Source organism: Lissotriton helveticus, chromosome 1_1 (genome assembly GCF_964261635.1).
Source record: "Lissotriton helveticus chromosome 1_1, aLisHel1.1, whole genome shotgun sequence".
Classification (NCBI taxonomy): Eukaryota; Metazoa; Chordata; class Amphibia; order Caudata; family Salamandridae; genus Lissotriton; species Lissotriton helveticus.
Window position 1 is genome coordinate 61,083,245 of NC_136057.1, and position 23,405 is coordinate 61,106,649.

Here is a 23,405-nt window from a genome sequence, read left to right on the forward strand (position 1 = left end):
GGCTCTTTTAAATACTGATTTGCCTTTGCATTTCGGAGCCATGGTTCGTTCTATCTTTAACGCATCCTCCACAACGGGCCTAGCACATTTTTTTAAAGTTGTTAGCGGTGGTCTCGTGACTTCCTTTGAGAAGATTTTTGGAGTCATCCCTGCCTTCTTCCATTCTATTTTTTCATCCTTATTTGGAGGGTTCCCGTTTTTACTTGCATTAGCGGCTGGCGCTTTGGTGGTTTTCTGCCTTTTTAAATATGGATGCCCTTCCTGTGCAAGACCACGCTCAACTGCTACTGACGCGGTTTCGCGACCGCATGCTTGATTATTATGGCACACTGCCGTTGGCGACTCTAAGCACGGCGTTTGGATTATCTTTTCGGTTCTCCTATTTCACCTGTGTCCAGCCTGTATTTCGCTGCCTGACCTGTGATTTCCTTTGGGCCATTGATTTGTGTCTCTGCGGACCAATTTCTTCTGACGTCGATTTTGATCAACTGATGAGTCCTATCATTGCTCACGAGTTGGTTTGTTCTGACGAAAGGATTATGGCCTTGGCGGTGGCACATGGACTAATGGGTCCCTGGGATGTGTTGTCGGCAGCGCAAAATTTCTTGGAACGAAGTTTTCTTGAAAACCCACCGAGCTGTCCTCTGATGGTTATAGAGGATCCGGTGCTGGGAGATCACGTATGTTCCTTTCATCTTTTAAATTGGATGGCTGAACTGTTTTCGGATGAGGACAGTGACTTCCTCCTGGAGGCTGTTGCAGCTTACTTTTCATATACAGTCTTATCATAAACACTGCCTCAATTTGACATGCTGATTGATAGCATTTCCTTGATTTTATTGACTTTTGGTCAAGACATTTTATTTTTGCTTGCCTATTGGCTTGAGCCACATTATACTTGTGGGCTATTTTTTAGCATTAGTTTTTATAATTGAATTTTTATTCATGCTCGTTTATTGTTGGATTCTGCTCTCATGTGATGGCACTTCTGTTATCTTATTTAGTCCGTTCTCGGATCATGGGGGGGTGTTGTATAGCTCCTATATATCCTTATATCGTGTTAAGTTAGCATAGGTACATTTGAGATTTAAACGCCATTTTTCCTTTCTTGCAACTTCTGCACACGACCCTTAATTGTTGACTTAGCTTTCAACCTAGTGGTTTGCCGTGGTGTATGTGAGAATAATATGTTATTGCTCTGATATCCGTTTTGTTTAATAAACCATGTCTGCACGGAGAGTGCTGAAGTTTCAGGAGCAACACGATATGGTATTGTTATGAGGTCTGATCTCCACGCCTTCATAGTCATAACACAAGTGCAGCCTTTGCCAACTTGGGCTTGAGGCGGGATTGATATTGCTTTGCACGAGAATTGTTAACACACTTGATGCGGTGCACATGCAGAGAGAGCTGGTGTATGCTGATGTGATTCCTTCATGCTAGGACACTAAGGTATGGGCCCGCCCTAAAACAACCAAAAGAGACCTTCTTAGCTAATAATATAATATATGTGTTAGGGAGGGTGAGATATAAGTGTTGTTAACTCTTATTCATTACAGCATGTTAACATGCTGTCACCATTCGCTTTTTATGTCTTAGTAACTATGCTGATAATTTTGCTACTGATAATAAGTATACTTGTATTATCTAAGATACTGCGCCTGAGAAGACGGCATTAGTAAATAAACATTTCAAATGCACATGTGTCTTCTTTACTCCATGTTCTGGTTTGTAATGATAATATAACGAAAGAGTGTTCATGAGTCCCACGTACCCTGAGGTACTGTAAGTTCATGTTCTGGTTTGTCTAAACATTGGAAGTTTGATATGTCCAATGAGACACTGTAGCTAGCTCGGTAAGGGGTGAGTTGGTTGCTAAGGTAAGTTTTGGGACACCCTAATTTGCCGAGGTTCCACTCCTCTGTGCACAGTTCTGTGTGAGTACAGAAACCCTGCGACAGATCGAAGGCATTAAATCAATCATGAATGTACCAAACTGATGCTACGTTGATTGCCTATATATCAATACCACATCTGATTACATGCTTAGGTGAAAGAACATGGACAGTGGCCCTCTACTTCAGAGGCACTCATCAGTTCTGTGCCCCTTTGAACTCAGTTGGATACCTCTATCTACACTCTCCTGAGACACTGATCTGACCCACGGGGAACTCTCCTCCTCATCTGTACAGCAGCTAACCGTAACTTGTTCACAGATACATCCCAGGTGGCAGACAGTACCACCATGGCAAACAAAAGTGATCTGGCTCATTACATCTCTCGGATCAGACTTTTGTTTCCAACCCAAGGTAAACTCTGTGAATTAAGACAGCAACCAACAGAGGACCCTGACAGCTGTCAGCTGGCAAAAACATCGAAGACAAACTGGTACGTGCCAATACACAGGTGAAGAGACCAAAAGTTTCCATACAGACCATGCTAGCACTACCTCCCATTAAAGGACACCACCAATGTGGAAATTGCATCTCATGCTTGAGTACCATCGAAGGAGATAAATTTGAATACAGAGGCAAAAGTATCATACATGAAGAATTCACAAATTACAATAGTACCAACGTAATATATTGTGTAATATGCCTATGACTGCTTGCATACGTGGGTAAAACAACTCAGGCAGTAAAAAAGAGGATCACTCAACACAGATCAAGAATTAAATGCAAAGTCCAGAATGCACCCATGGTACAACATTACGAAGAAAAAAAAGACATGGGACACAAGACATAAAATGGACGGTCCTAAAACACGTAAAAGGATGTTGCACTGATTCCATACTATTGCGCTTTGAAGCAGAAACCGATCCTATGTCTAGGCACAACCGACAAAGGACTCAACGAGAACAGCAACATAATGCATTGCTTATGAGGAGCCAACTACATAACACACAGCACAATATGCATGTAACATACGAACTGATTGTTTTTCACTAGGTCCTGGAGAATTGTCAATGATCCTCCAGACTATGAGGCATCAGGTTAGCCCAGCACCATGTGACTCTGGGCAATAGCTCGCTTAATCTTCCCGACGGCCCCCAGCGCCTAGAGACCCTTACGGGTGATTGTGCGCTTTACAAATGTGGACTTTAAACATGTCGACCCCTTAAGTGTAGAGCGCAGTTATCCCAAACCATTAGTTCAGATAGTCGCCACTCTTCCTTTTAACCAGGTGGGGAGCCAACCTCAATAAAAGTCTGTGAGAAGTTGGCCTGATAGGTGATGTTTCCAATTCTGGAACCACCTGTTATCAGACCAAACAATCCCTTATGGTGTCTGGTTGTAAGTCAACCTTATTAGACAAGCTATCCTAGGGGTAGCATGGACTAAGCAGCCTAAAGGCTTAACTTAAGAGGTCGTGTTAAGCGAGCTGTTTTACCACATACAATCCTGTAATAACAAATGAAAGGACACCACACAAGTATATATTATAAAAATATATGTATTTATTACTAAAAACAATCCCCAGTATTCTTTATGAATAAAGGGGCACAAGCGTTAAATCAAAAGCACTGTTTAAACATACAAAGTTGCACAATTATGGATGAGGGCAGGGGGCCACTCAAACCATATACTAAACAAGTGGTATAAGAGATGCCACTCGAGCAGTGGTTAGGCCTAGGGCCTAGGGATTCGCTGGGAGCAGTCAGGACAAGCAATGCTGAAGTCGGGAATGGCCCTCGGGATTCGGGAGATGTGCGGAAAGCGCACGCACGCACCAATGTTAACCAATGGTGCGTAAAAGTTGTAAAGTTAAAGTTAAAGGACACTTCCGCTGAACCTAGAGGAACAAAACTTAACACACAGACCCTAGAGGTGTGCACCAGTGTGGGAACACCGGCGGAGCAAAGTTACCTCACCCACAGGAAGTGGGTGCACAGGGTCGAAGTGGTGTCGGGTTCTGACACGCAGGCTCTTGGTGCTTGAAGCTGAAAGGGCTGCAGGCGGGTTAAAGATGAAGTGTCCGGTGGAGTCCAAGGGTGGACTCAAGTCGAAGGGTACCTGAAAGCAGAGGGGACAGAGTCTGGGTCACTCAGCAGTGACCAGGGTGGAACCAGGACGGAACCAGGCAATGTCGGGCGCAATCAGGTGGTCGTCGAGAAGCTTCTCTCCGCTGTCACGTGGGCTCTGGGGCATCTGCGACGTCCAGGAGCAGGTCACGATCTGTCCCACGCAGGCTCTCACCGTAGGTGCAGTCGGCTTCAAGTTTGGAGCAAACAACACTTGGCAAGAGCAATCCACGCGGGATCGGAAGATTGCTTCTCACTCGGACCAGGGAGGTCAGAGTCGGGGCTCCTTTTCAGGGGAGCTGGTGTGGATCTGGAGCAACCAGATTCACGAGTCTTCTTCGTAGTTTCGTCGGCACAGGGACCACTAGCCGGCTGGCAAGTGACCGGGCCAACGCGTTGAGCCAAATGGAGCAGAAGGGCCCCACGCAGCACTCGTCGAGTGTGGAGGGCTGAACTTCGGCTCAGGAGTAGCTCAGGGTGGGGGCTTCTCAAACCCCGGTGCACAGCTTCGAGGGTCACTCGTGGGCTGCACGGTCAGCGTCTCGTGGTCAATTCAAGATGGCGTGCCCCACGCTTCCGGTCGCCTCCACGGGTCTCAGCTTTGCAGGGACTGTGGATCGGGCTGTTGGAAGGCAGGCAGGCTTGATCTCGTCGATCTCAGTCGCTCGAGTTCCGGCGGGAACTGCAACTAAGTAGACGTCGAGGGCTGGATGGTGCCTGCTGCTGCAGGGTGGTCACTCCTTGACCACAAGGGAGATTCTTCGGGCTTCCACGTTGAGATGGAGGGCGAAGGGTCCAGAATTTCGTTTCAAATGTTTCTTCCAGGAAATCTGATGTGCATTGGCACTGCTCCCACTCTTATTCGAATCTGGGGGGCGTGATTACCTGCTAGGTCCCCCCCTATGGGTGGGACCCAGGAAGTGGGTGGATACACCCCCTTCCTTTGATCCAGGCCGCCCTGGCACGAGGGCTGGAGTGCCCCAGAACCGGTTTGGCCGGATTATGCAAGGGGCAGCCTTGTGCGCCCCAAGCAGTGTCTGGTTTCTTTCAAACCTCCCTGCTACAATCCACTATCTCCTGTCTGGAGGGCGGTGACACCCTCCTGTGACAGGAAACCCTTTGTCCAGGACCCATTTGGTTGAGTTTCGGTCAACTGCAGGGGTCCAGACATTTGTCTGTGGCAGAGGCATCCATTTTGTGGATCTAAGGTCTTTGGAGAAATTACCCGCATTTAAGTAAAGCACCATGTCTTACCCCTCTAGAGGGGTGGAATGCTATCCCCGTCGCCAGAACTGGCGAGGGGATAGTATTCCAAATCGTATGACACCTTACACGACATGTTTTGATAAAGCCAAACCAAAGTTGCTATTTAACCGCGAGGATTATAAGGCACTTAAGAGTATATGGTATGGCATTATCCTGAAACAGCTTAGGGAGTTGTTCCCGACAGCTGCAGACAGGCTCAGCTCATGCTAGAGCTCCATCTCACATAAAACCACGCACTCTGCCTCCAGGATTGATGAGGCCTTCCATAGGAGTGGCTCACAGGTTTACATGTGTCCAGATATAGGTTTAGATATAGGTATACTATATCTAAGCAAGGGGTGATTACACCACCTTACCCCAGCTGAGTGATCAGCCAGTTGTGTCAATTTAAGAACCAGCCAGGGGTGGCAAAAGATATGCTGCAGCCCCTGGTAGGCCTTGGTGGCCCCTATGCCCTGGGCACCTATAGTGCATTATACAGGGGCTGACAAGGAGTCCATTTCCAATTGGTATGTGCCTATAGCACATGTGTCAGTAATTTAGTGAGAGAACAGCAGGCTGGGGGTCTGATCAGCAGGCCCACAGCCTCAGTAGTCGAAAACCAGTGAAGCAAAAAGCAAAAATTTGGGGTGACCATAGGATAGCAGACCCTACTCTCCTACACAACCCCCCCCCAAACGCAGGGACATTAAACTAACCTTGACCAGATAAGTCTTCATGTTCTAAGTGGAAGTACCGGGAGAGACCATCTGCATTACCATGGTCAGTCCCTGGGCGGTGCTCCACTGTAAAGTCCATCCCCTGTAGGGAAATGGACCACCTGAGCAGTTTGGGATTTTCACCCTTCATCTGATTAAGCCATAAGAGGGGCTTATGGTCTGTCTGCACCAGGAAGTGAGTTCCAAACAAGTAGGACCTCAACTTCTTTAATGCCCAAACCACAGCAAAGGCCTCCCTCTCAATGGCTGACCAACGTTTCTCTCTGGGAGTCAGCCTCCTGCTAATGAAAGCAATAGGCTGGTCTTGACCATCTTGATTAAGTTGTGAGAGCACAGCTCCCACCCCCAACTCAGAAGCATCTGTCTGTACAATGAACTGTTTGGAGTAGTCAGGACTCTTCAGGATAGGTGCAGAGCACATGGCCTTCTTCAGGTCATCAAATGCCTTCTGACAGCTAACTGTCCACTGAACCTTTTTTGGCATCTTCTTGGATGTCAAGTCATTTAATGGTGTCACTATAGACCCATAGTTCTTCACAAACTTCCTGTAATACCCAGTCAGGCCCAAGAAGGCTCTGACTTGTGTCTGGGTAACTGGAGGAGCCCAGTCCTGTATGGCCTGGATTTTGCTCTCCAGTGGCTGAACCTGGCCTCCACCTACTAGGTGGCCCAGGTATACAACCTTACTCTGCCCTATCTGGCACTTAGTGGCCTTGATAGTTAGGCCTGCTTTCTGCAGGGCCTCCAAAACTCTCTTCAGGTGGATCAGGTGATCCTCCCAGGTGGAGCTAAAGACAGCAATATCATCTAGATATGCTGCGCAAAAGTCATCCAACCCAGTAAGGACTTGGTTCACCAACCTTTGGAAAGTGGCAGGTGCATTCTTCAAACCAAAGGGCATTACCACAAACTGATAATGTCCACTAGGGGTAGAGAATGCTGTCTTGGCTTTTGACTCCTCAGCTAGTCTGATTTGCCAGTAGCCAGCTGTCAGATCGAATGTGCTCAGAAACTTGGCAGAAGCCAATCTGTCAATGAGCTCATCTGCTCTTGGAATGGGGTGAGCATCTGTCCTAGTGACAGCATTGAGACCCCTGTAATCCACGCAAAACCTCATTTCTCTCTTTCCATCTTGGGTATGAGGTTTTGGCACCAGGACTACTGGGGTGGCCCATGGGCTCTCTGATGGCTCAATCACTCCAAGCTCCAACATCTTTTGCACCTCAGCCTTGATGCAATCCCTGACATGGTCAGGTTGCCTGTAGATCTTATTCTTCACAGGCAGACTGTCACCAGTGTCCACTACATGGGTACACCAGTCAGTCTGGCTGGGTGTGAGTGAAAACAAATGCCTGTGGGCCTGCAAAACTTGTCTGCAGTCCACCTGTTGCTGGTCAGTGAGGCTGCCTGCCAAGGCTACTCCATCAACTGAACCATCATCAGGGTTCTGAGAAAGCAGGTCTGGGAGAGGGTCACTCTCTTCCTCCTGATCCCCATCTGTGGCCATGAGCAAGCTCATGTCCTCCCTGTCCACAAATGCTTTCAAGCGATTCACATGGATTACCCTGTGAGGGCTCCTGGGTGTTCCAAAGTCCACCAAGTAGGTGACTTCTCCCTTCTTCTCAATAATAGGATAGGGTCCACTCCATTTGTCTTGGAGTGCTGCTGGAGCCACTGGCTCCAGTACCCACACCTTCTGTCCTGGTTGGAACTCTACCAGCACAGCCTTTTGGTCATGCCAAGCTTTCTGTAATTCTTGGCTGGCCTCCAGGTTTTTGGATGCTCTTTCCATGTACTCAGCCATCCTGGAGCGGAGACCAAGTACATAGTCCACTATGTCTAGTTTGGGTTGTTTGAGAGGTAACTCCCATCCTTCTTTCACCAAACACAATGGACCTCTCACAGGGTGGCCAAACAAAAGTTCAAAAGGGCTGTAGCCAACCCCCTTCTGTGGGACCTCTCTGTAAGCAAAGAGCAGGCAGGGTAAAAGAATGTCCCATTTCCGCCTGAGCTTCTCTGGTAATCCTTTTATCATGCCTTTAAGGGTCTTGTTAAATCTCTCCACAAGCCCATTGCACTGTGGATGATATGGGGTGGTAAACTTATAGTTTACTCCACATTCCTTCCACATTGCTTTCAGATAGCTAGACATAAAATTCGTGCCTCTATCTGATAGTACCTCCTTAGGAAAGCCCACTCTTGAGAAAACTGCAATGAGGGCCTTTGCCACCACAGGTGCTGTGGTGGTCCTTAGGGGAATAGCCTCTGGATACCTGGTGGCATGATCCACTACCACCAGTATAAATCTGTTCCCAGATGCTGTTTGGGGGTCCATTGGACCCACAATATCAATTCCAACTCTCTCAAAGGGGACCCCCACCACAGGTAGTGGTATTAGGGGGGCCTTTGTTGTGCCACCTGACTTACCACTGGCTTGGCAAGTGACACAGGAGCGACAAAACTCCTTGACATTTTCTGACATGTGAGGCCAGTGAAAGTGTGAAACAAGCCTGTCCCACGTCTTGTTCTGGCCTAAGTGTCCTGCAAGGGGAATATCATGGGCCAAGGTAAGAAGGAACCCCCTAAACTGCAGAGGTATAACCAACCTCCTGGTCATGCCAGGCTTGGGGTCTCTAGCCTCTGAGTAAAGGAGTCCATCATCCCAATACACAGTATGGGTACCTTGGGCATCCCCAGCAGCCTCAGCAGCAGCCTGCTGTCTGAGGGGTTCAAGGGAAGGGCAATCTAATTGAGCCTGCCTCAGGTCTGCCCTTGAGGGTCCCCCTGTCCCCAGAAACTCAACCTGGTCAGGTTCAAGCTCCTCAGAGACAGTCTCCTCTTGGACTGCAGAATCAGTTTCCTCTGAAACTTGATCCTCAACCTGGGGCAAGGTGGAAGGCTCAGCCTTTCCTCTCTTGCTCCTTCTCTTGGGTTGTGGTTGGTCTATTGTTCCAAGATCCACCACTGGTTCAGGAAGGCACTTCTTAGCCTGAGCCCTTGTCATGACAAGGACATGCTCTGAAATCCCTAGAATTTCTGCATGAGTCCTGTACTCCACGTCTGACCATGCTGAGCTTTCCAGATCATTGCCTAACAGACAGTCTACTGGTAGGTCTGCACTCACCACAACTTTCTTTAGGCCATCAACCCCTCCCCAGGAGAAGTTCACAACTGCCACACTATGGGAAGTAGTGGAGTTGCTTGCATTGGTCACTAGGTAGCTCTCGCCTAGTACAATCTGTCCAGGGTCCACAAAGTCAGGTGTCACCATTGTGACACTGGCACATGTGTCCCTGTAGGCTTGAGCCAGTTTCTCATTAATTAAGGGAGTCTGCCTGTATTTGCCCAGGTTACTGGGGCTTACTGCAGTGGGCAACTCAATGTCCACATCATACAGGAGAACTGCCTGTGTAGGGATTCTGACTAGGCCAGATCCTACTTCAATACCCAGGGTCAACCCAGCTACACCCTTGGACTGTGTTCCACCACTGCTTACTGTACTTGGGGTTGCAGTTGCTTTAGGAGCTGGAGTGGTGGAGACTGGATTTGCCTTGGTGCACTCACTGCCCCAGTGTGAAACTGATTTGCAGGTATTACACCAAGGTGTCTTGGGACCTTTGTTCTTCTTCTTCTTGTTTCCATTTTGGGAACCACCCTCCTTACTATTAGTTTGGGGGCCTGAAGACTTCTGGTCTTTTTCTTTATCTTTCTGATTCTGATTACCACCCTTCTGGTCTGTTTTCTTCTGGTCACCACCTTGGTTCTGGGGTTTCTGCTTAATCCTTGTTCTGACCCATTTGTCTGCCTTCTTTCCCAATTCTTGGGGAGAGGTCAGATCAGAGTCAATAAGGTATTGATGCAACAGCTGGTTTGTGCAGTTATTAAGGATCTGTTCTCTCATCATAAGATTGTACAATCCTGTATAGTCTGAAACTTTACTTCCCTGCAACCAACCCTCCAAAGCCTTAGTGGCACACTCAACGAAATCAGTCCAGTCTTGAGTCTGTGCTTTTTGGGTGTCTCTGAACAACAACCTGTATTGCTCAGTGGTTAGGCCAAACCCTTCAATAAGAGCACTCTTCAAAACAGAGTAGTTTTTGGCATCCTCAGGTCTAACTGTGAGGAGCCTGTCCCTCCCTTTCTCAGAAAAGGAGTACCATAAAATTGCAGCCCACTGTTCCTCAGGAACCTGCTGTACCATGCAGGCTCTCTCAAGAGCAGTCATCAATTTGTGGATGTCATCCCCTTCTTTAAAGGGGGCCACAATTTTTGTCAGGTTTCTATTGTCATATCCCCTGTCTTTTTCTCTTGGAAAATTGCTGCCACCAGTGGCATCTAAGCCACTTAATTTCTGCTCTCTTGCCAAGGCAAGTTTAGCTTGAGCTAAGGTAAGTCTAGCTTGACTCAGGGCTACTTCCTCTCTCTCTATTTGGAGTTTGACAGCCCTCATTCTAGCCCTATGCTCAGCTTTCTGAGAAGCAGTCATGCCTCTCTCTGATTCTCTGGAGGCACTAGAAATATGAGAGTCCCCTGAGGGAGATCTCACTCTTCTGTTGCCTGGGAGAATACCATGGTGGGTTCTGGGGAGGTGCTGGCCCTCTCCATTCCCCAGTAGGTCCAAGTTGGCCTGGCTAAGCCTGGCAACTGGAACCTGGCTACCCCTCTGATCCTGATCTTCTAAGTCCTCAACTTCTGAGTCCTCCTCCTCCTCTTCTTCTTCCTCATCTTCCTCCTGAGGGGGGTCAGTTACAGGGGGGTTCCCTCCATTTCCTGTTTCTAGGGAAGCTTCCTTTGCCCTTTCTAAGTCATCCTGCTCTAGGATGGCTACCAGGATTTGGCAGGTGGGGCTTCTGCCCCTTTTTAACCCTCTTGATTTGCACAAGGCAACCAAGTCCTTTCGGGTTAGTTTGTCGTAGCTGAAAGTTGCCTGGGTAAGGTCAACTGTCACAGGAGTAGACCCTGAGGCTTTTCCTGTGTCAGACATGACTACTAGTGAGGTGTAAGTGGTGCACTTACCTACACTAAGTGTTTTCCTACTGTACCTTGCTAGTGAGTTGTAGTCAGGGTGTGCTAATCCCTTTAATCTACAACTACTAAGTTCAGTAGAACTTAATATGCTAAGCTTTTGATTTATATGTACCTAGAGGTACTTGATGTGATCTTTCAATTTGATACAAAGATTGCAATGGTAAAACAACAGCAAGCTCAAATCCGCACCGCTGCTCACCAATGTGAGAAGTTGGCCTGATAGGTGATGTTTCCAATTCTGGAACCACCTGTTATCAGACCAAACAATCCCTTATGGTGTCTGGTTGTAAGTCAACCTTATTAGACAAGCTATCCTAGGGGTAGCATGGACTAAGCAGCCTAAAGGCTTAACTTAAGAGGTCGTGTTAAGCGAGCTGTTTTACCACATACAATCCTGTAATACCAAATGAAAGGACACCACACAAGTATATATTATAAAAATATATGTATTTATTACTAAAAACAATCCCCAGTATTCTTTATGAATAAAGGGGCACAAGCGTTAAATCAAAAGCACTGTTTAAACATACAAAGTTGCACAATTATGGATGAGGGCAGGGGGCCACTCAAACCATATACTAAACAAGTGGTATAAGAGATGCCACTCGAGCAGTGGTTAGGCCTAGGGCCTAGGGAATCGCTGGGAGCAGTCAGGACAAGCAATGCTGAAGTCGGGAATGGCCCTCGGGATTCGGGAGATGTGCGGAAAGCGCACGCACGCACCAATGTTAACCAATGGTGCGTAAAAGTTGTAAAGTTAAAGTTAAAGGACACTTCCGCTGAACCTAGAGGAACAAAACTTAACACACAGACCCTAGAGGTGTGCACCAGTGTGGGAACACCGGCGGAGCAAAGTTACCTCACCCACAGGAAGTGGGTGCACAGGGTCGAAGTGGCGTCGGGTTCTGACACGCAGGCTCTTGGTGCTTGAAGCTGAAAGGGCTGCAGGCGGGTTAAAGATGAAGTGTCCGGTGGAGTCCAAGGGTGGACTCAAGTCGAAGGGTACCTGAAAGCAGAGGGGACAGAGTCTGGGTCACTCAGCAGTGACCAGGGTGGAACCAGGACGGAACCAGGCAATGTCGGGCGCAATCAGGTGGTCGTCGAGGAGCTTCTCTCCGCTGTCACGTGGGCTCTGGGGCATCTGCGACGTCCAGGAGCAGGTCACGATCTGACCCACGCAGGCTCTCACCGTCGGTGCAGTCGGCTTCAAGTTTGGAGCAAACAACACTTGGCAAGAGCAATCCACGCGGGATCGGAAGATTGCTTCTCACTCGGACCAGGGAGGTCAGAGTCGGGGCTCCTTTTCAGGGGAGCTGGTGTGGATCTGGAGCAACCAGATTCACGAGTCTTCTTCGTAGTTTCGTCGGCACAGGGACCACTAGCCGGCTGGCAAGTGACCGGGCCAACGCGTTGAGCCAAATGGAGCAGAAGGGCCCCACGCAGCACTCGTCGAGTGTGGAGGGCTGAACTTCGGCTCAGGAGTAGCTCAGGGTGGGGGCTTCTCAAACCCCGGTACACAGCTTCGAGGGTCACTCGTGGGCTGCACGGTCAGCGTCTCGTGGTCAATTCAAGATGGCGTGCCCCACGCTTCCGGTCGCCTCCACGGGTCTCAGCTTTGCAGGGACTGTGGATCGGGCTGTTGGAAGGCAGACAGGCTTGATCTCGTCGATCTCAGTTGCTCGAGTTCCGGCGGGAACTGCAACTAAGTAGACGTCGAGGGCTGGATGGTGCCTGCTGCTGCAGGGTGGTCACTCCTTGACCACAAGGGAGATTCTTCGGGCTTCCACGTTGAGATGGAGGGCGAAGGGTCCAGAATTTCGTTTCAAATGTTTCTTCCAGGAAATCTGATGTGCATTGGCACTGCTCCCACTCTTATTCGAATCTGGGGGGCGTGATTACCTGCTAGGTCCCCCCCTATGGGTGGGACCCAGGAAGTGGGTGGATACACCCCCTTCCTTTGATCCAGGCCGCCCTGGCACGAGGGCTGGAGTGCCCCAGAACCGGTTTGGCCGGATTATGCAAGGGGCAGCCTTGTGCGCCCCAAGCAGTGTCTGGTTTCTTTCAAACCTCCCTGCTACAATCCACTATCTCCTGTCTGGAGGGCGGTGACACCCTCCTGTGACAGGAAACCCTTTGTCCAGGACCCATTTGGTTGAGTTTCGGTCAACTGCAGGGGTCCAGACATTTGTCTGTGGCAGAGGCATCCATTTTGTGGATCTAAGGTCTTTGGAGAAATTACCCGCATTTAAGTAAAGCAACATGTCTTACCCCTCTAGAGGGGTGGAATGCTATCCCCGTCGCCAGAACTGGCGAGGGGATAGTATTCCAAATCGTATGACACCTTACACGACATGTTTTGATAAAGCCAAACCAAAGTTGCTATTTAACCGCGAGGATTATAAGGCACTTAAGAGTATATGGTATGGCATTATCCTGAAACAGCTTAGGGAGTTGTTCCCGACAGCTGCAGACAGGCTCAGCTCATGCTAGAGCTCCGTCTCACATAAAACCACGCACTCTGCCTCCAGGATTGATGAGGCCTTCCATAGGAGTGGCTCACAGGTTTACATGTGTCCAGATATAGGTTTAGATATAGGTATACTATATCTAAGCAAGGGGTGATTACACCACCTTACCCCAGCTGAGTGATCAGCCAGTTGTGTCAATTTAAGAACCAGCCAGGGGTGGCAAAAGATATGCTGCAGCCCCTGGTAGGCCTTGGTGGCCCCTATGCCCTGGGCACCTATAGTGCATTATACAGGGGCTGACAAGGAGTCCATTTCCAATTGGTATGTGCCTATAGCACATGTGTCAGTAATTTAGTGAGAGAACAGCAGGCTGGGGGTCTGATCAGCAGGCCCACAGCCTCAGTAGTCGAAAACCAGTGAAGCAAAAAGCAAAAATTTGGGGTGACAATAGGATAGCAGACCCTACTCTCCTACAAAGTCATTCTTTGGACTACCCAACCTGTTTTAATCATTTTCCATTACACCACATCTACACTTTATAGGTCCCTTACCTCCACTGCACCAAACGGCAAAGAACAAAAGATCACCACCTAAGAGTCCCTCTTTGGGGGCCCGTCAGGTATTACAGCACCAACCCAACGAGGAGCAGGCCCAAATGATGAAGCATGGCACCTAGCTGGCTGGGTGCGTGAGGGCCCTAGTTCCGAAAGGAGGAATTCCCCTCCTGCCGATTATTTTAAGACTGCCATTTCTCTTTGTGACAATAAACATTATTGACCTGTCTTTACTTCTCTTGACCCACCTAATCACTCAATCCAGACATGCCAACCCTCCCGATTCAGGCGTGAGACTACAGATTTGAAGGCTAGTCTACCGCCTCCCGATTCCTACAGCAAAAACCCGATTCCTCGGGGTTTCAGCTCACAGGGCTTGGTATTGTTAAAAGCTCTAATTCTTCCAGCAAAGAGTGGCGATGCAGGGGTTCTCGAAGGGGGGAAAAAACCAACAATGCGCCATTAACAAGGGAATCGTCTTTTAAAGACCTGCGAAGTACTGGGGCGGGGAGGGCTGTTTCAGGCCGGGCTGCCACAGGGGGGTGGGACAGGGGCGTAACACAGGCCCTCGCAGCCCCTGCATTGCGGGGGGGCAGTCTCAGAGGAGCCAGCAGCAAGCCTAAATGGTGCGCACGCGCCCTCCAAGTCACCATAAATTAAATGATGCTGCACCATGGGTGTAATAAAGGCCCCTGCAGTGAGGGGGCCCCTAGCTCCAAGGGGCCCCCTCAGCCGAGTACGCTCATTGACTGGATTTGGGACCAGTTTGTTTTACAGTTACGCTCCTGCGCACACGTACAAGCGATGTGCGCCATGAAAGTCACATGAGTCTTTACACGTGGTGCAGTGCAGCAGTGCGCGCCACTGCGGGGTCTTCAGGGCGGGGCGGAGGCCAGGGTGTGACTATATTGAGTCATGTTCAATGTAAACTGCACATGTGCGGCGCAAAGCAGCCTGCTCCTGAAACCGAAGCTGCAGGTCACAGGTGAGACGAGTAAAATTAACTAGCAGTCATGATACCACAGTCACATGTCGTGCAGTGGGGGCTGCTGTATTCAGGGACCCCAGGGTGCGAGATTCGAGCAATTGCTACTGTGAGCCTGAGCCCCACAATTGCCTTATGTTATTGGTAATGCGCACGCTCGTCGGAATGGATCGCTCCCAGCAGGCTTTCAGTTATGGCATACATTTCAAAATCTCGGCCACTTCTGTGATATGTAACCCAGTAAAAGAACACCTCCTTATTAGCGGCATCACAGCATTGATCACTGCTCGGATTTCACACCAACTACTGGTGGAACTTTGGGAGTTTTACTGCAAAGGAGGTGTTAAAAGCCGTCCACCCAAAGAGCAACAGTGCTTGAATCAGCCCAATTTGTAAAAATAAAAGCATCGTATCTGCTGATCTCCGCAGCCCTTCTTCCCACCCCATGTACTGGCGCACGAAGGTTAGTTAGCAGCTTCTAGAGGCCACCAAGTCTGTGTGTGTAAATTATTTTTGGTATTGGATTTATAATATTATGACAGTAGTTTGAAATCCTTCACCAGCCAGTGCCGGGTTTAGAGCTAGGCATTTTAGGCGCCCCCAATAACCTCACTCTACACGGATGTCCTCACTACCACACTCAAACAGGGCCCCGTCTCTCTATAGCTCCTGTCTCTCACATGCATTTCATTTGCTTTATAGTGCTATTCATACCAATGAGGAGTGTAAGAGCACTATACATCAAACACACACACATTCTACAGAAACAATGTGAATCGGCGTTACGGGAAATGTTACATAAGACAATGGGGATTATATTGTGAAGGAGTCGCAGGACATCGGAACCAGTAGCCAGTATATTTTAAGAGTTTGGTCTGGAAAAGCATAAATTCACAATTTAAAATGCACCACAGGGTTGGCTTTAGTAGTAGTAAGAATACATTTCTCCCCAAACAAACCAATGTTTAGCTACATTAGTATAATGAAAGACTAGGGGAAAAAATGATATTCTAACCTATATCACGCAGTCTGAAAGCATCTAAACTCTTGGAGGACAGATCATAGCTCTCTGAGCTATACTAGAATTGCAACTTATGAGCAGCAAGTAACAGAAGAATCTCTCTGACACATGCAGTGACCCACTGAGCTATCCAAATAAAATACAGTTCTGAGATCTGCAGGGTACCTGTTCTTTGCAGCAGGCACATTAAACCTCTGCGCTACTTTATAGTGAGCAAAAGCAAATGAAATTTCTACTGGCTTAAACTTTTTGTGACAGTAGCATCTTCCATTTATTAGTAATATCAGTGATTTCTGTCAATTTTTATGAGGGCAATTTTGTATTCTACTGTTTGAGGATAGTAAAAATAATCCTCAGGAAGCACATTTTATTGGCGCTGTGGGAGGTCACATTTTATTAAATATTTTCTAAATCAGTGGAGGCCAAAACTTGATGTCACTGTTACACATCATCCATCAAGACAAAATACTTTAAACTTTTTGTACAGTTATGTAACTTCAATTTGACTTTTTTGTAGCTTTAATGCACAGCCTGCATAACCTCTGAAAACTGCGCCAACTAAAATGTAACTTTCAAGAAAGCCTTTTTCGAGCTTCCATTTGAGAATTATAGAAATGGAATTCAAGCAAGGTGTTGGATGTCACATAAACACTCTGATGGGAGTAGGGCTAATTCATGGGACCAAACTGACCTTTAATGCAGTGTCCAGAGCATAGCTACCTTTGCGTGTCACTGCTAATATTATCATGGAAAGGGGCACAGCTTGAATTAAGCAGGTGCTCTTTGATTTTGTAAGGGCACAGCAATTGTGGGACGCGGGCAGACACTAAAGCTATTTCATCCAAGATGACATGAACGCTTGTGTCCGTCTTTTATTTCCTCGAGGATCAACGTTGTGGAAATCAAAGATCCAGGGTTTTGGCGCCCCCTCCCCTATGCACCCAGTGAAGTGGCACCGGTCGCACCACCCTAAAGCCGGCACGGTCTCCAGACCCTCTGTAAGGTATATAGAGATGCATTCAGAATTATGTACATACATACAACTAATTAAGCAGTCTGATGTTAAACAGGTGGTTAAATCTGCATGCATGAGACGTAGTGGTTAATTTTGCATGAGGCATGGGTGTCAATCATTGGAGGTTGGCAATTTCTGGTTTGAGGAAATAGTTATTGTATATGCAGTTTTGTGCAACTGACAATTCACCTGCGTGTACTGTGCTCCGAAAGCGCCTCGCCGCCTCTCCATTTGCTTTGCAGCCACATGCAATGTGTGATGCCTATTACAGCATAGCTGGGGCTTTCAGTAACTAAATTGCCCTCATTCCTTCTCTCCTTCTTTTACCCTCATTCTTTCTCTCTCCTTCCTCTGCCCTCAGTCAGAGAGACGGTAGAAGGTGGGGAGAGACGAGGGGTGTCTATGAGGATAAGATTACTTCGGATTGCAGAGACTGAAGGGACTTCCAGTTCCGATGGGTGTGACGTAGCCTGGTTTTGGGCTGGAGGTGGCGAGGAAGGGTGAAGTTGGGAATGGAGGAAAAGGTTTGGGTGTGATATGAAACCAGGGGGGTGAGGCGTAGGAGGATAGAGAATAAAAGGGCCGGAGAGCAAAGGAGATGTGGTCTTAGACTCAAGTTAGAAACATCCAGTGGAAGGGAGACCGCAGCATCCAGACTGGAAGAGCCATCGTGCTGCGCGTGGAGAGAAGAACGATCACTCCACACACACTGCAATATTACAGAAGATTTTGTGTCCTACTGTCCCTTAGTGGCATTCTAGGGCAATCGCAAATACTTTTTTAGGTGCACACTTAAACTGGGAATCTTGTGAAAAGAAATATGATTTAATCAATGTTTTAAAGTAAGGTTTGGGGTTCCCAAGAACGTTAGAGCCAAAGTAGGATTAAACACTGCATTTTGAAGCACGTTCCACCAGAAACATTGGTAAAATCTAGATGAGACTGAAAGACAAAGTCAAGGAAGATTTATGGCATGCCCCAAGGGATTTTGCTAAAAAGTATGTGGCAAAAATACCACATTACAAGGACCCCTGATCTAAAGCATTTATGAAAATTAATAATATTGAAGGTGGATCTAAAATACGAGAATCTGTCTCTGTGCAGTGGCATAACATTAGCTCCTGCGGGGTAGCCGCTGCCGGCACTGCGCATGTGCAGCAGACCCCAGGCTTGAGAGCTCCTGACTGGGCCCAACGTGTAGGGCCCCCCTATGTTCTTTGCAGGGGGGCCCCCTCAAGTCTCGTTACGCCACTGGGGTGGGAGGAGGGGGGGTGCATGCACTGCCAACAACCTGCCAGGCCAGTGCACAACACTTGCATCACCCTCTCTCTGCCAGGCCAGTGCACAACACTTGCATCACCCTCTCTCTGCCAGGCCGGTGCACAACACTTGCATCACCCTCTCTCTGCCAGGTCAGTGCACAACACTTGCATCCCCCTCTCTCTGCCAGGCCAGTGCACAACCCTTGCATCACCCTCTCTCTGCCAGGCCAGTGCACAACACTTGCATCCCCCTCTCTCTGCCAGGCCAGTGGCCAACCCTTGCATCCCCCTCTCTCTGGCAGGCCAGTGCCAAACACTTGCATCCCCCTCTCTCTGCCAGGCCAGTGCACAACACTTGCATCCCCCTCTCTCTGCCAGGCCAGTGCCCACCTCTTGCATCCCCCTCTCTCTGCCAGGCCAGTGCCCAACACTTGCATCACCCTCTCTGCCTGTCAGGCCAGTGCCCAACCCTTGCATCCCCCTCTCTCTGCCAGGCCAGTGCCCAACCCTTGCATCCCCCTCTCTCTGCCAGGCCAGTGCCCAACACTTGCATCACCCTCTCTGCCTGCCAGTATGCTTCATGCTTCTGAAAGGTAAGAAAAAAACGTGCATTTGCGTTTTAAATGTCCGATCTGCAGCAGCCACTTCCAAAGCCCAGACATGTCAGTAACCCCATACATGCCAGTGACCCCATACAAAGCCCATACATGCCAGTGACCCCATACATGCCAGTGACCCCATACAAGCCAGTAACCTCATACATGCCAGTGACCCCATACAAAGCCCAGACATGCCAGTAACCCGATTCAAGGCCCCATTCTCCAGATTTTTTTTTTTATCTCCCACTTTGCTCTCTTGAAATGTTGGCATGTGTGCTCAATCATTCATTCACTTGTAAAGTGCACCACATACATAGTAGAAGGTAAATATCACGCCAATGGAGCTTGGAAGCGGGGACTGCTGTAGCCAGGCTCACGCGCCGTGCAGCTGAGCCTTGTTTGTGGCTCTCACGGGCTGGATGTGGCAGAACGGCCGGAGTGCGCGAGGCCCATACAAACACCAGAATCAGACACCAGGATCACCACGAACACACCCACGGGGACGGGATTATAAGGAATGGTTTGACTATGGCGATGTCACGGTCTCTCTTTAGTTCTTCATAAACAACAAAATATTTTTTTTAAAAACATAAAAGCCAATAAAAAATATTACTACCTCACACACACATGGTTGGGCGCTTTGAGGTCCCCTCACCTCTCCTTGAGCACCGGTCAGTGGGGGCTGCGGGAGGAGGGGGAGGGGGGACTCCCCGGGGGCACCGGCTGCCTGTGAGGAGTGGTGCCCGGTGTGTTATTCACCGCCGAGTGACGCGCGCGCTCACGCCACTACCACGAGCCACAAGCGCGCGAGCGAACAAAACATAGCGTCTCACAGCAGCGCACGCGCAGGACCGCGCGTCACTGCTGCGCATGTGCTGAGCAAAGACACTACTCGTAACGCAGAGCTAGGATCTTGCACGGGGTACAAATTGTGAAGTGCCCTGGACAGACGGTTCTCAGTCTCACTGCGCATGCGCAGAGTGTAAGCACTCGGTCTCACTGCGCCTGCGCAGAGCAAAGACGCGCCCCACAGAGGAGCCGAACCGAGGAGCCTTGCACTGAAATAACGTCTCACCCTGTGCTGTGGCGCGAGGCGCCTCGCGCTCCGCGGCGGGAGGCGGTTGTTGTCTCCATTCATCGTGTCCCCGCGCGGACACTGTCATTCTTGTGCTTCTTTGTGTCCCTGCTCGGACCCCGTCCCACCTGTGGTGGCTCTGACGTGGAGCCCTTCACTGCTCTCCGTGCTGTCGGGGCCTGTGTTGTGAATTAATTAAAGAAATCTTTCTTGCAACGACTTCTGGAGTTGGATTGTCTTAACAGCGCGGTCTCCCCCAGCGCATGCGCAGTTGGTTAATTCAAAGCCTTCCTTAACTCGCGCTCCGCTGTAGGAGGCAGTGTCTGTCCTCAGCGCATGCGCAGTTAACCCCGCGCTCATGGTGTCCTGGCCTCAGTCTCAGCAGGGACCTCAGTACCCGCATGAAACCCCAGGTGAGGTCAAGAGATACAAAGACTGTCTGCTGCTGGGAGGGTCTCGAGCCTGCTCCGGGATTCATTTGTTGTTGCATCGATCGATGATTATTTTGTATCAACAATGCTCATTGGCCCTCACTGCTGTAGTTGGGTCATTCTTTTCAAGGCCTCAGCAAACATTGACATTTGTTTCACCTGAAAAGTCTGTGATGAGAAGATCGACTTGAATCCCGTTTGTGGCTCTCACCAGAGTGAAGGGGGTCAATCGAAAGTGAAAGAACGCACTCCCAGGCAGCACCGACTGCGCCTCATTGTACCTGGGCCTGCACAGCATCATCTGATGAGGCTAAAACTCCCCCTAATATGACTCAACCTCACCAGGGCCTCAGTGACCAGGCAGCGGTCAGCCAATGCCCATCAGGTAAACAATCATTGGCATCGCCAGTAGGTCTCGCCTCTGGGACCTTATAAGTGTTTAGTTATCCAGCACAATATCCTTGGTGCAACAGCATCAATTGTTGCATGGCGAAACACTTATAAGGTCCCAAAGGCGAGACCTATTGGCTATGCCAATGCTTGTTTTCATTGGTTCCTGATTGTGCCTTTTAGAGATGCATGCTTCTGTTTCGTCCTCGTGTCTAACTACTCCCACCTTTTGTTGATCTAGATCACGGCTACTCACATTTTCCCGGGGCCGCAAAGTTTGGTCTATAATGTGACCGAGGGCCGCACTGATGCCAGCGGGGTGTTAAGTCTGGTTAGGAGAAACACGAGTAGGACCCTAAGGTCATCAGAGGATCTTCTTATGCAACAGGGCAGAATAAAAAGAGCAAGATGGGGAGGAAGGTCCTTCAAGCACTTGGTTCCTAAAATGTAGAACACACTACCCAGGGACAGGCGCATGATAACCAACAAATTAGCATTCAGGAAAAGACTCAAAACATTGCTCTTTCCCTAAAAACTCCAGATCAGAGGCAACCTGACTTAGTCCACCGTAGTTATGTTTCTCTTAGCGCTGGGAAGCCTAAGGGCAGCTATGCACTTTACAAATACATAAACATCTTATCTGAGCCTCTTGTTCAGATAAATTGGATAGCCATCTAGGTTCGCAGACTACTGTACAAATGGGTTTAGACAGCAAGGATTTAATTGCTCCACTGAGTTCGGTAAAGGCGCTGATAGCCACTGGGTGTGGAACAGGGCCTCTAAGCAGATTTTAATAAGATTCATGTTTCCCCTAACCATAGAACTGAATCGGTCTGCGTTATTAATGCATCGCCATACCAGTCTGCGGTTATCTGTGGATGGTGATATATCTCCAGCACCATATTCTGTCTGAGGCGTTGGAACTGGAGACATCCATAACGTTACTTGTATTGGGTTATGGTCCCTAAAGATTGTACCCATAATTTCTTCTTTAAGCAAGCTTGCTTCAAAAGCGGGGGAGATAAAAAACATTATCAATTGTAGATGAACAGCCCCTTCCTCTGAATGTCGGTTCAGGGGGTGCATTATCTTTTGTAGTTGCATCAATTTCCATAACATTAATTAAGTTAAAGGTGTTCAAATGGTCCATTAGCTCTCTACCCCTATTGCATGTTTGTCTGCTGCTGTGTGAATAATCGCTTGACCATGAGTAAGATAGCTTAGCATTAAAATCGCCCCAGGCAGATTCCTACTGACTTGAAAGAGTCTTTGGATTTTCCAATAGATGCAATAAAATTAATCACATTTATAAAATGCATATTTGGAACAGAATGAAAATCAATGTTATAAAAATAAATTATCCAAAAGGAAATTCCCCTATTAAATAATATGCCTAGAAAATTATTGTTATCTGTATTTACATTTTTTATGCATCCCCCTGTCTTAATATTGACCCAGATTGATGAAGGCCCCCCCCCCCTGCTTGAGGGTTGTTGCTAGGATATTATGGCATTCAAACCCCTCAATATGCAATTCTTGAGTGGCCCATGTTAACTGAAATAAAAGGATATCTTGGTCTTTAATAAGTTGTACCCAATCTGGCTGGTGAAGTTTAGAGTACAACCTTGCAACATTCCAGCTTAAGATACGGAAGTCTGAACTTGCTGAGGCCTTCGTTTGCATAGGAGGGATAAGTGGGTTGTGGGAATAGTACACTCAGTTACTGGCAGGGCATGAGGTAACCTAATAGCAGGATCAGTATTTTGCCCAAAAGTTGATATCAGTCTTGTGTCTGTAATCCAGACAAGGCCTGGAACCTATTAGAGATAGTAATTCAAGAGGAATTGTTGGTGAAAGGAGCATGACTTGGTTTGTAGAAATAACCAAGGGGTAGTGCGCATATGTTAGTGCTATTAGGTGTTATGAATTTGCAACCCCTGAGTAGGTGTCTCACCAAAGAAGGTCTGCGAAAGTTAATTAGAATACTGTCCCCTTCGATATTTTTTGTAGATGCACTGACTCACCCAACCCTGCGTGCCATAATAATATCCTTTATTTCGGATACATGGATTGACTGACTGAATTATTTTTAAAGCGCTCTTATGCCGAGGCGTCTTGGCGCTGTAGCACGGAAGCTTCTATGCCTTGATAGCCAGTCTGCACATTTAAGGCGTAGCTGGCCCCATGACTCATGTTGATCCCTCTTTAAAGTAGGTACTCCTGCCAGTACCAACACATAAGGGCAAGCAGTGGGCGGCAGTCTCAGGACATCCTGATTAGCCATTCATACTTGGGGCGGCAGGAACATTAATGCACGAGGTACTAGACAACCTGTTCTGATTCGATCCCCTGGGCCTGTTTAACCTATTAGCACCATCCCTGGTGGGGTTGGTATTTGAAATGGTTATTGGTACAGGGGGGCGGGGGGAGGACCCGTTTCTATCTAAAGGCAATTGAGGCAGCCCCTGGATTGATCGTATATCAGGTGAAGGCTGATTGCGGGAGCAGTAACTGGTAGTTTGTGACACAATTTCGCATCTAAAATACTCATACCAACACCTACACTATCGA

At 48.4% G+C, this 23,405-nt stretch overlaps 1 protein-coding gene across 1 annotated transcript in view; it reads right to left on the reverse strand.

Annotated features, from left to right (window-relative positions):
* The window catches only part of LOC144758313 (uncharacterized), a 140,117-nt gene extending 120,400 nt beyond the window's left edge, over positions 1–19,717 (reverse strand). Inside the window, exon 1 of the mRNA XM_078646421.1 lies at positions 19,555–19,717. The gene's annotated coding sequence lies outside the window, so the exon portion shown is untranslated. The remainder of the gene's footprint in view (positions 1–19,554) is intronic.
* Positions 19,718–23,405: the final 3,688 nt, after the last annotated feature.